Source organism: Orbicella faveolata, unplaced genomic scaffold, assembly GCF_042242905.1.
Source record: "Orbicella faveolata isolate gen_17 unplaced genomic scaffold, um_ofav_v1 contig_2, whole genome shotgun sequence".
Taxonomy (NCBI): domain Eukaryota; kingdom Metazoa; phylum Cnidaria; class Anthozoa; order Scleractinia; family Merulinidae; genus Orbicella; species Orbicella faveolata.
This window is the reverse complement of record NW_028301547.1, coordinates 8,712,252-8,720,364: the sequence shown is the minus strand read 5'-3', so window position 1 is coordinate 8,720,364 and position 8,113 is coordinate 8,712,252. Positions and strand designations below refer to the sequence as shown.

At 37.1% G+C, this 8,113-nt stretch overlaps 1 long non-coding RNA gene across 2 annotated transcripts; it reads right to left on the bottom strand.

Moving 5' to 3' along the window:
• Positions 1-264: 264 nt before the first annotated feature.
• Positions 265-7,889, bottom strand: LOC110052431 (uncharacterized). 2 transcript variants are annotated; one of them, XR_002297051.2, is made up of 5 exons: positions 7,835-7,889; positions 6,667-6,754; positions 3,934-4,039; positions 2,756-2,849; positions 265-1,125 (listed from the first exon to the last, which is right to left on the bottom strand). It is a non-coding gene; the product is annotated as an uncharacterized LOC110052431 (long non-coding RNA). The 2 variants fall into 2 exon arrangements; XR_002297050.2 differs by having other exon boundaries at positions 2,756-2,838.
• Between the last annotated feature and the right edge of the window lie 224 nt (positions 7,890-8,113).

The following is an 8,113-nucleotide window of genomic DNA, read 5'->3' as shown; positions in this document are numbered from 1 at the left end:
AACCTCTTTAAATTTTTCTCAGAAAGGTTGTAAGGGGAAACGCTGTGCAAATTTTTTGCAATTTTCCCGCCAAAAGTCTTAGTTTTTAAACGCGAACTTTTTCTTTCCCACGTTTTAATTTAATTTCACTTGATCAATTACTTTATTGCAAAACAAAATGAAATGAAAACAGCAAGTGGTGGTTCTTATTGTGTACATTAATCTAGCTTTGTTAAAGATATTAAAGACAATAAAAATACTTCAGCAAATACAAGTCTATTATACACGAGTCTTTAATATAACTTTTATTGGCTTTTTATCATACAGGAAAAATTCACTACAAACAATTTGAATAAGTAAACAAAATAAAAAAATTGCGCTTTTAAAAGGCCCTGGAAACTAGTCGGAATGTAGGCTATCTCTTTTACTATTTTTTGGCTATGTAGGGTTGTCAAAAAGAAAAAAAATTCTGCGCTTTTGAACAGAGTCTAGCCAGAAATCAAACATATACTGTGAGTTTTGTCGGGAATAATCTCGCAAAGTGCAAGATTTTTTCCGCCAAAAGGTATATGATTGACCCAAACCAGACACCATTTAAAATCGCAGACCTTTTTTCCTAAGGACAATTTTTCCACTTCTCGAGTTTGTTTCTTGGCCCTTTTAAAAGCGCAACCTTTACATCAATGCAATGCGTCCTTCGAAACTGGAAAGCTTACACTAAGTTTTTGAAATAGATACTAAACAATTAGACAGTTATTTCAACGAGTTTAATAACGAGACTTCCAAGCTGACAATTCAGGTTGCAAAAACAACTCCAGGTAGTGCTAATATTCTGCCTTAATTTTAAAGCTACAAACTGGAAGTACAATTCACGGCTCCCTCGAAAACAAGCAAGATGCTAACCAATTTGGCAGATACTAGACAATTTGACAGTAATTCTAGTGACATCTTTTGACTCTCAAGTTTTGAGAATTCACTAATACGAGCTCGGCCCTGACAATCTTTCGCGACACTGAAACTTTGCCTTGTAGATCTACCTTACTTTCAAAAAAGGTGATCCACTAAAGAAACATCTAAACGAAAGTCTGCTTTCCTTTGCTTCTTTCTCCATGTTAATGTCGCTGCATGTACACGTGAGATGGCAGCCTGAAAGAAAGATAAATAAAACGTTCAATAACAATGGGTACACTGAAAGTCAAAGAACAAAATATACATACAGTGTATACTGGACTAAAGCTTACAACTTAATTCTCTCATCAGGAATGTGCTTGTTGTTTGGTTATATCATCAACACAGTCGTACACGGAGTTTACATAATGATATTAAAACTTACAACTTAAAACGCGGACAAGCAGCAAAACGAAATAAATAGCACCGGCTAAAATATAACACTCTAAAACTAAACCTCATTTGCAACGTTTGCAGGCGAAAAGCTCACTGGCACAATAACACACTACAAATTTTACAGGGAGGATGTTCGCGACAATACGGGCATTATTTGCATTTTCTTCCTGAGGATAAATTTATGCGTGATGAATTGAACTTTCTGAAAATAAAAAGCTCTCGGATAGCTTCACATTTTTTTAGTACTAAAATAAAGGCAATGTAATTTGTCAGACGCTTATGACCATGCAAGTTCAAACAAAAATTGAAATAACTTACTCGAGCGAGTAAAAAGACAAAGTTGCTTTAAAATTCAACTGTTTTTAAAATCATTTTCTAAATAGAAGATGTACGTGTAAGACAATTAGTGAATTATAATAGATTTAACAGCACTTTACATGTAATTATGAATTTCTCTTGTTCATCCTTGATCTGACAACCCGACAGCTTGAGCTTGTTTTGACAAGACGGCTTTGAAAAAACTACAACTGAAAACGACTTTCATTTTGACAGCTATTTCAAGAACATTTGCCTCTGGAAATCCCAGAGAAAACAATTCAAACAATGGTGAAAATCCGAAAAATCTCATGGCAAAAAATAAATAAATTAATTAATAACTAGATATAGAAATAAATAACTCGGTGATTTGAACGAAGTTATGTAGCATTTCTCTCGCACTATTAAACTTTTAGCAGAATTTTTATGACGAGACTGACGTTTGTACTTCATGTCTCAATTTCCGGCCTCTCTGGTGTTCTTTGCTGTAAATTTCTTTCAGGGATTGTTCTGAGAATTTGGCTCTATATTAAGACAATATACTGCAGTTCATAAACTATCTTCTCATTGTTTATTCCTCATTCAGAGTCCTTAGTCAAAAAGCAAATTCTCCTTACTGGTTATGAGTTACCTAGACAATTACTCTCTATCGTAGGCCTGCAATGCGTGCAGAGAGCTAGACAATAAATTCGCTATCATCATAGGCCTGCAAAGTGTGCAGAGAGCTAGATAAGATTATTCCCTTTTTGCGATTACTCTCTAAATCCTCTTTAGTGTTTCCTCATGAGTATGTTTGAGACTGTCAGGAGAAATATTAAGCTGATCACTCATGAGGCTTAAAGGTTAAGGAATCATTGATATATGAACCAGAAAGCAATTGGTCATTGAACTAATTAGGCCCCTTGTCTCACAATTTGAATAATCATCAACAACAGTACCTTGGGCACTGTATTCTTCATTTAAGGAATGTCTGTATAAAATAACCTATCCGGTTAGCGATATAACAAGAGTTTCTTGAAATATCTGAACAGTGTAACAACAGCATCTCAATTATTCCTAGTACACGCACCATCAAATGATTAAAATCACTTCCTTTTAAAAGAAAATTGTGACTCACCTAATAAGGGATCCAATGTCTCACTTTGATTCTTTTTCCTCTTAAGACAGCACAGCTTTTATTGTTTCTTCTCTGTTTTGTATCTAGTGAGAAACTGGAAATGTTTTAACCTTAATGACATCCATCTTCTCTAAATTTAAAAACTACACAACTAAAAATAAACCATCAGATTTTTTTCCATTTCAATCCTATGGGGGAAAGTTTCAACAATGAAGTTAAGGTGGATCATGTGTACTAAAGGCATCCGTGGTCAAGTGTCGATCGATACCCTCAATCGATACCCTCGATCAACATCTTGATCAATACTCGATCGACATCCTTATAGATACTCAGTCAACACTCTATCGACACTTAATCAACAGTCAGTCGATAGTAGGCCGAGTGTCAATGAACTCATATGAATCAATCAAAAATTATTAGTCGACTCTCCACCGACTGTTGACAGAGGTGTCGATGGAGTGTTGATTGAAAGTCAACCAAGGTGTCAATGGAGTGTCGCTCAAGTATTGATCGAGGGTCAATTGAGGGTCTCGATTGACACTTGAATGCAGATGCCTTTAGTACACACGATCTGTTAAGGTTAAGTGGGCATCAGGCCAAGTGATCCAAACCACCACAGCTTATCCAGGTCTCCATTGCATTAAGTGGCAAGGCAAATTTATATTCCACCTGGATGGGATGCTATTCTGTCAGAGGGTTGGAACCCAGCATTAAATTCAACCAGTACCCATTTCTACACAAAGGTGGAGAGAGGTACAGTAGTGTGAGAGTTATGTGTCTTGCCCAAGAACACAATGCAGAGACCCAAAGCATTGGCTCAAACCCAGACTGCTTGATGTGCAGTCCAGTACACTTAACAATTAGATTCTGAACTTGAGATTTGGCCCTTGGCCTCATCAACTATCACCTCATAGAAATCAAGAGCGAATAATCTACTTGGTTTAGTAGAGTTCTAACTGAAATTAACGTAAATTACAGTTTCCAATTATTTCTCTACACATTAAACTTCACGTTTTAACAAAGTCGCACCGACTGAATTGTCATTGGTATCTATGGGCTAACGTATACAACCACACAACAATGGTTTGTTGACATAGCTCTCTATTTGTTTATTTATCTGCCTGTGGTGTGCACAATTATTCCTAGTACATGATAACATAAATAAAATTATGACTGACCTATGATCCAATGTCGCAATTTGATTCCTTCTCTCTTGAATCTCAGCACATAGCTCTTTTCCTTGCTTGCTGCCACTTTTTTAACCTTTGCAGAATTCCTTGATCTCTTATTATTACAATTAAAAATAAGTCATCAGATTCTTTTAAAAAGTGTAACCCTACTTGGGGGAGTTTTGACGTAAGTCCAGTACACTTAATCATAACATTTGCAATTTCCTCAAATGTGATTGGTGCACAAACTGCTGTATTTTGCTCTAATTAGTCTGAAAAGTTGTAATCGGAGAGTGTAATCAGACAGTTGGCTGTAATTGGACACCTGTAATCGGACAGTTACATGAGCCAATCATTTTAAATCCTCCCCACTAAATCCACCAATCAAAACATTGATTATAATCACCATAGTAACCAATTCAAGAGACTGACTTTGTAAAATTGTGGAGGTGACTGCTCCAGCGACTGTTTTGAAAGAAACTTAACAGTCATTTTGCAAGCTACTAGTCTCCATATTTTTAATCATGACATTTAAGAATGACAATTAAAAGCTCTTTTTCAAATGAAACTTTTACTTTTGAGGGAAATTGTAATGGTTATGATTAATTGGTAACAGGACATTGTGTTGTCCAATTCAGGCTGTAATCATACTCGTGATTAACAAATTGGACTCCCGCTTTGCGGTTGTCCGATTTTGTTAATCTTGTGTATGATTACAGACCGAATTGGACTCCACTCAGTCCTATTACCATTATTAATTACATACATGTAGATTATGAGCTCGAAATGTCTATGAGGTGATAGTTGATGAGGCCGAAGGAACATAACACAGAGCCTTAACCATTGGCTCAAACCCAGACCTCTTGATCTGCAGTACAGAGAGTTCTGAACATTACATTACTGTGTCCCTCCTCCCACAAAAGAAAACTTGTCAACAACAGTACCACAGGTATGGCAGTTTTAAGGACTTTTTGTACACCCTTCTCCTGAAGGGCTACAAATTAAGGTTTATTATGGCCACACAACAACAGTTTTTCTGGAAATGTTCAGTTCCAGAAAATATCCATTCTCCCTCAACAGAAGGGTCTGGAATTTCCCTGGGGGTGGGGGTTCTGTAAGACCAAAAATTTTAAAGAAATGTATGAATTTCCAGAGGGGTGGGGGGGGGGGGACTTAGAAAAATTCCCTTCCGTGGGGGAGGTATGGATATCTTCTGGAACTACACAATAGCTAAATAGTTAGCCTGCGAACCCAGACGTATTTCTGGCTGTTGCTTGTCTCCGCCGAAAATAATGTCTGCAAACGCGAGCCAGGAAACAATTTCTGTGATGTAGGAATTTTAAGCCAATCACAGTTTAGCTCAAGTAGCCTCAGAACTACTGCGCGAGGTATTCGCTGCAAGGAGCACTTGAGTTTCATTCTATCATGGAATCTGATTGGCCAAAGAGAAACAAAAGTCATTACGTCACAGAAATTGTTTCCTGGCTCAGGTTCTCAGACGTTATCTTCCGCGGAGACAAGCGACAGCCGGAAATACATCTGCGTTTGCAGGCTACTGAATAGTAAAACAGTAATGTCTCTATATTCTGTTTAGAGAAATTTCCACGTGTTTCTTCACTCAACAATGAACAGAAAGAGGCTGTTGTTCACATTCTTCGGTTGAACGATGCTCTACATTGCAATTTTGACGACCTGCTTTGGGAAAAGTCTGATATATATTAAGCTTTATGCAACAGCAAAAAAATTGCAAATGCATATATGAACATTGTTGTTCTCACTATTTCGCCACTCAATTAAGCATCATGAAAGATCAAACAGAAGAGATAGAAGAAGAGCTTGGGATTTGTCCCATCGTTTTGTCAACATAGGACAATGTGCTTCTGCCAATGGAGAAGCGAAATACAAGCTTGTTTTCGGTGCAGCGGAATAGTCTTTGGATACAACATTTAAAATCATGTTGTAGAACGAAGATTCTCCACTACACAATTGTGTCACACCCATTGTCCACCAACTTTCTTTGTGTAACACCTTAACATTTAGGCTCAACAAGTACATTTTCCATAGATATACAAGATGTCTTCCAAAATTCCCCTGGCAAATAGTAAAGGAACAAGTGCATATGCAACAAAAATTGGAAGGACCACTTGATTTCAGCTTTCTCCCCTTTTTGCAGGTTTTTATTCGAGTAGAAGTTGTCTGAGACCAACATCTGTAGCACCCGAACACACCTGTTGTTGTTTGCAAACTGATGTTTTTACTGATCACATTTTATTGGTCTGATTTAAATGCAGTGGTCAAGAGGTGGAGCTATTTGCAACCAGGTGATAACAGGGGAGGGGCCTAATAAGACCAATTTTTTTCCAAAGATGTCTACAGTCTCTATTCTTCATTTACCTTGCTTTGCTCATCTCCCTGCGCCTACCCCCTTGGGCTTCACAGCAGCGCAGCACTCTATGCTCGCCTTTTCTTTAACGTGCTTCGAAAAACAGACAGGCTGTGAACAGTCTATTACCCACAACATTGCAGTCCCTACACCTACAGACAGCCTGTCACTCAGAAAATACCTCATCCATCCCTTGCATTCCTATGTGTCCATCGGGCACCTTTACCATAAAATTCATCTCTTTGGTATCCTACTACATTATTTTAAAATAAAGCAAGCTATTTTGAGGTTACCTTTGTTTTGAAGGTAAAATTCAATCTAGTCTAAAAGGCTGATTAATAGCCACTGTTATCACTTACCTACATGTACCAATCATAGTTTCCCTGTTGATATCATCCTGTCCCCGTCTTAAAAATCTAGGTTCCTTTCAGTTCAGTGTATTTCATTCTGCAGGATCAAACAACGAACATATACTATATGAGGCGACTCTTAAAGAAACTAAATTACATAGATTCATGATTCTAAATTTATGATTAAGTCTGAGTGACTATTACAAACTTCAGAACTCATTTTGATAGTCATACAAAATTCACCATCCATTGTGCAGTCACTTGGGTGTCCAATTGTAGGTATCCAGTCACAACTAAATTTTGTAACAGGATACCCATACTTGGACATCTACGCCATTCACTCATTACTCACTTGCACTTTACAGTCCTTCTACTTAATATTTCCTACACTGTTAAACACTTAAAGAGAACACTACTGATATTTTTTTACTCAAAAAAAGTTCTTTCATCTTGAAATTTGTTATTTGATGGGTGTATTTAATTTAGTAATGGGCCTCGTTCTGCATGTTCAGTTGATTTAAAATAATAATTTCCTCACACAATTACACACTGATATGTGCTACACTCAGTCCAATTGCATATGGGTTATTGACTAAGTGCGAGGTTAAGATGGATAGATACATGTATTGGCAAAGTTCTTTTTTTTTTTTGGCATGTTTATGGACTGAAACAGAGTCATGGTCCATAAGCAGGCAAACAAAGAACAAGGCCAATATTTAACCTTAGGGTTAACGTTAGTCATTATAGCAATAATATGGGATGAAGAACAAATTTTTTCTTGTGGGACACATATTATATCTGTGTGGATGATTTTGCCTGCCTGGTCTGACCTGTGGATCCTGCCGAAAATATTAATTAATGAAAGCCCTACAATCTAGCTTCCAACTGGGTTCAAAAATATGCACAGATATTTGCTCTTGGACACTATTTGTTATAAAGACCATCCCTTAGTAGCTTAGACTACAATGCATGTACTGACTGTAGTATTGAAGCCTTAATGAACTGAGTGTTATGCTATTGCCATGTGCTCAAATTCACCTTCTAAAACCACTTCTTTCCAATTGCATTAACTTCTGCAAGTTTCAGTTTGAGGGAAGAAATCTGACTTACGATAATATAAGAACAAGCCACAGAAGAGCAAATAAAAACAAAAACAAAAAACGCGAAGATGCCTTACCTTGCAAGACAAAACACCCGCCATATTTCCGAAGACATCGTGCTTCTGGCCACGTGACCTTAGATTGTGCTTTTAGTGTATCATGGGATACTCCATAAAACCGCATGTGACATCACGTATATATTTGCTGCAGATTTTCTAGCCTCCATTCAATTTATCCTCAATCAACGAAATATTTGTGCGAGGATAGTCATAAAATTAAATTCAAAGCTGGCTGAATGTAGTCTTTTAAAACGGATGTGCTCAAAGAAAGCTCCAAGAAATATTTTTAGTAATATA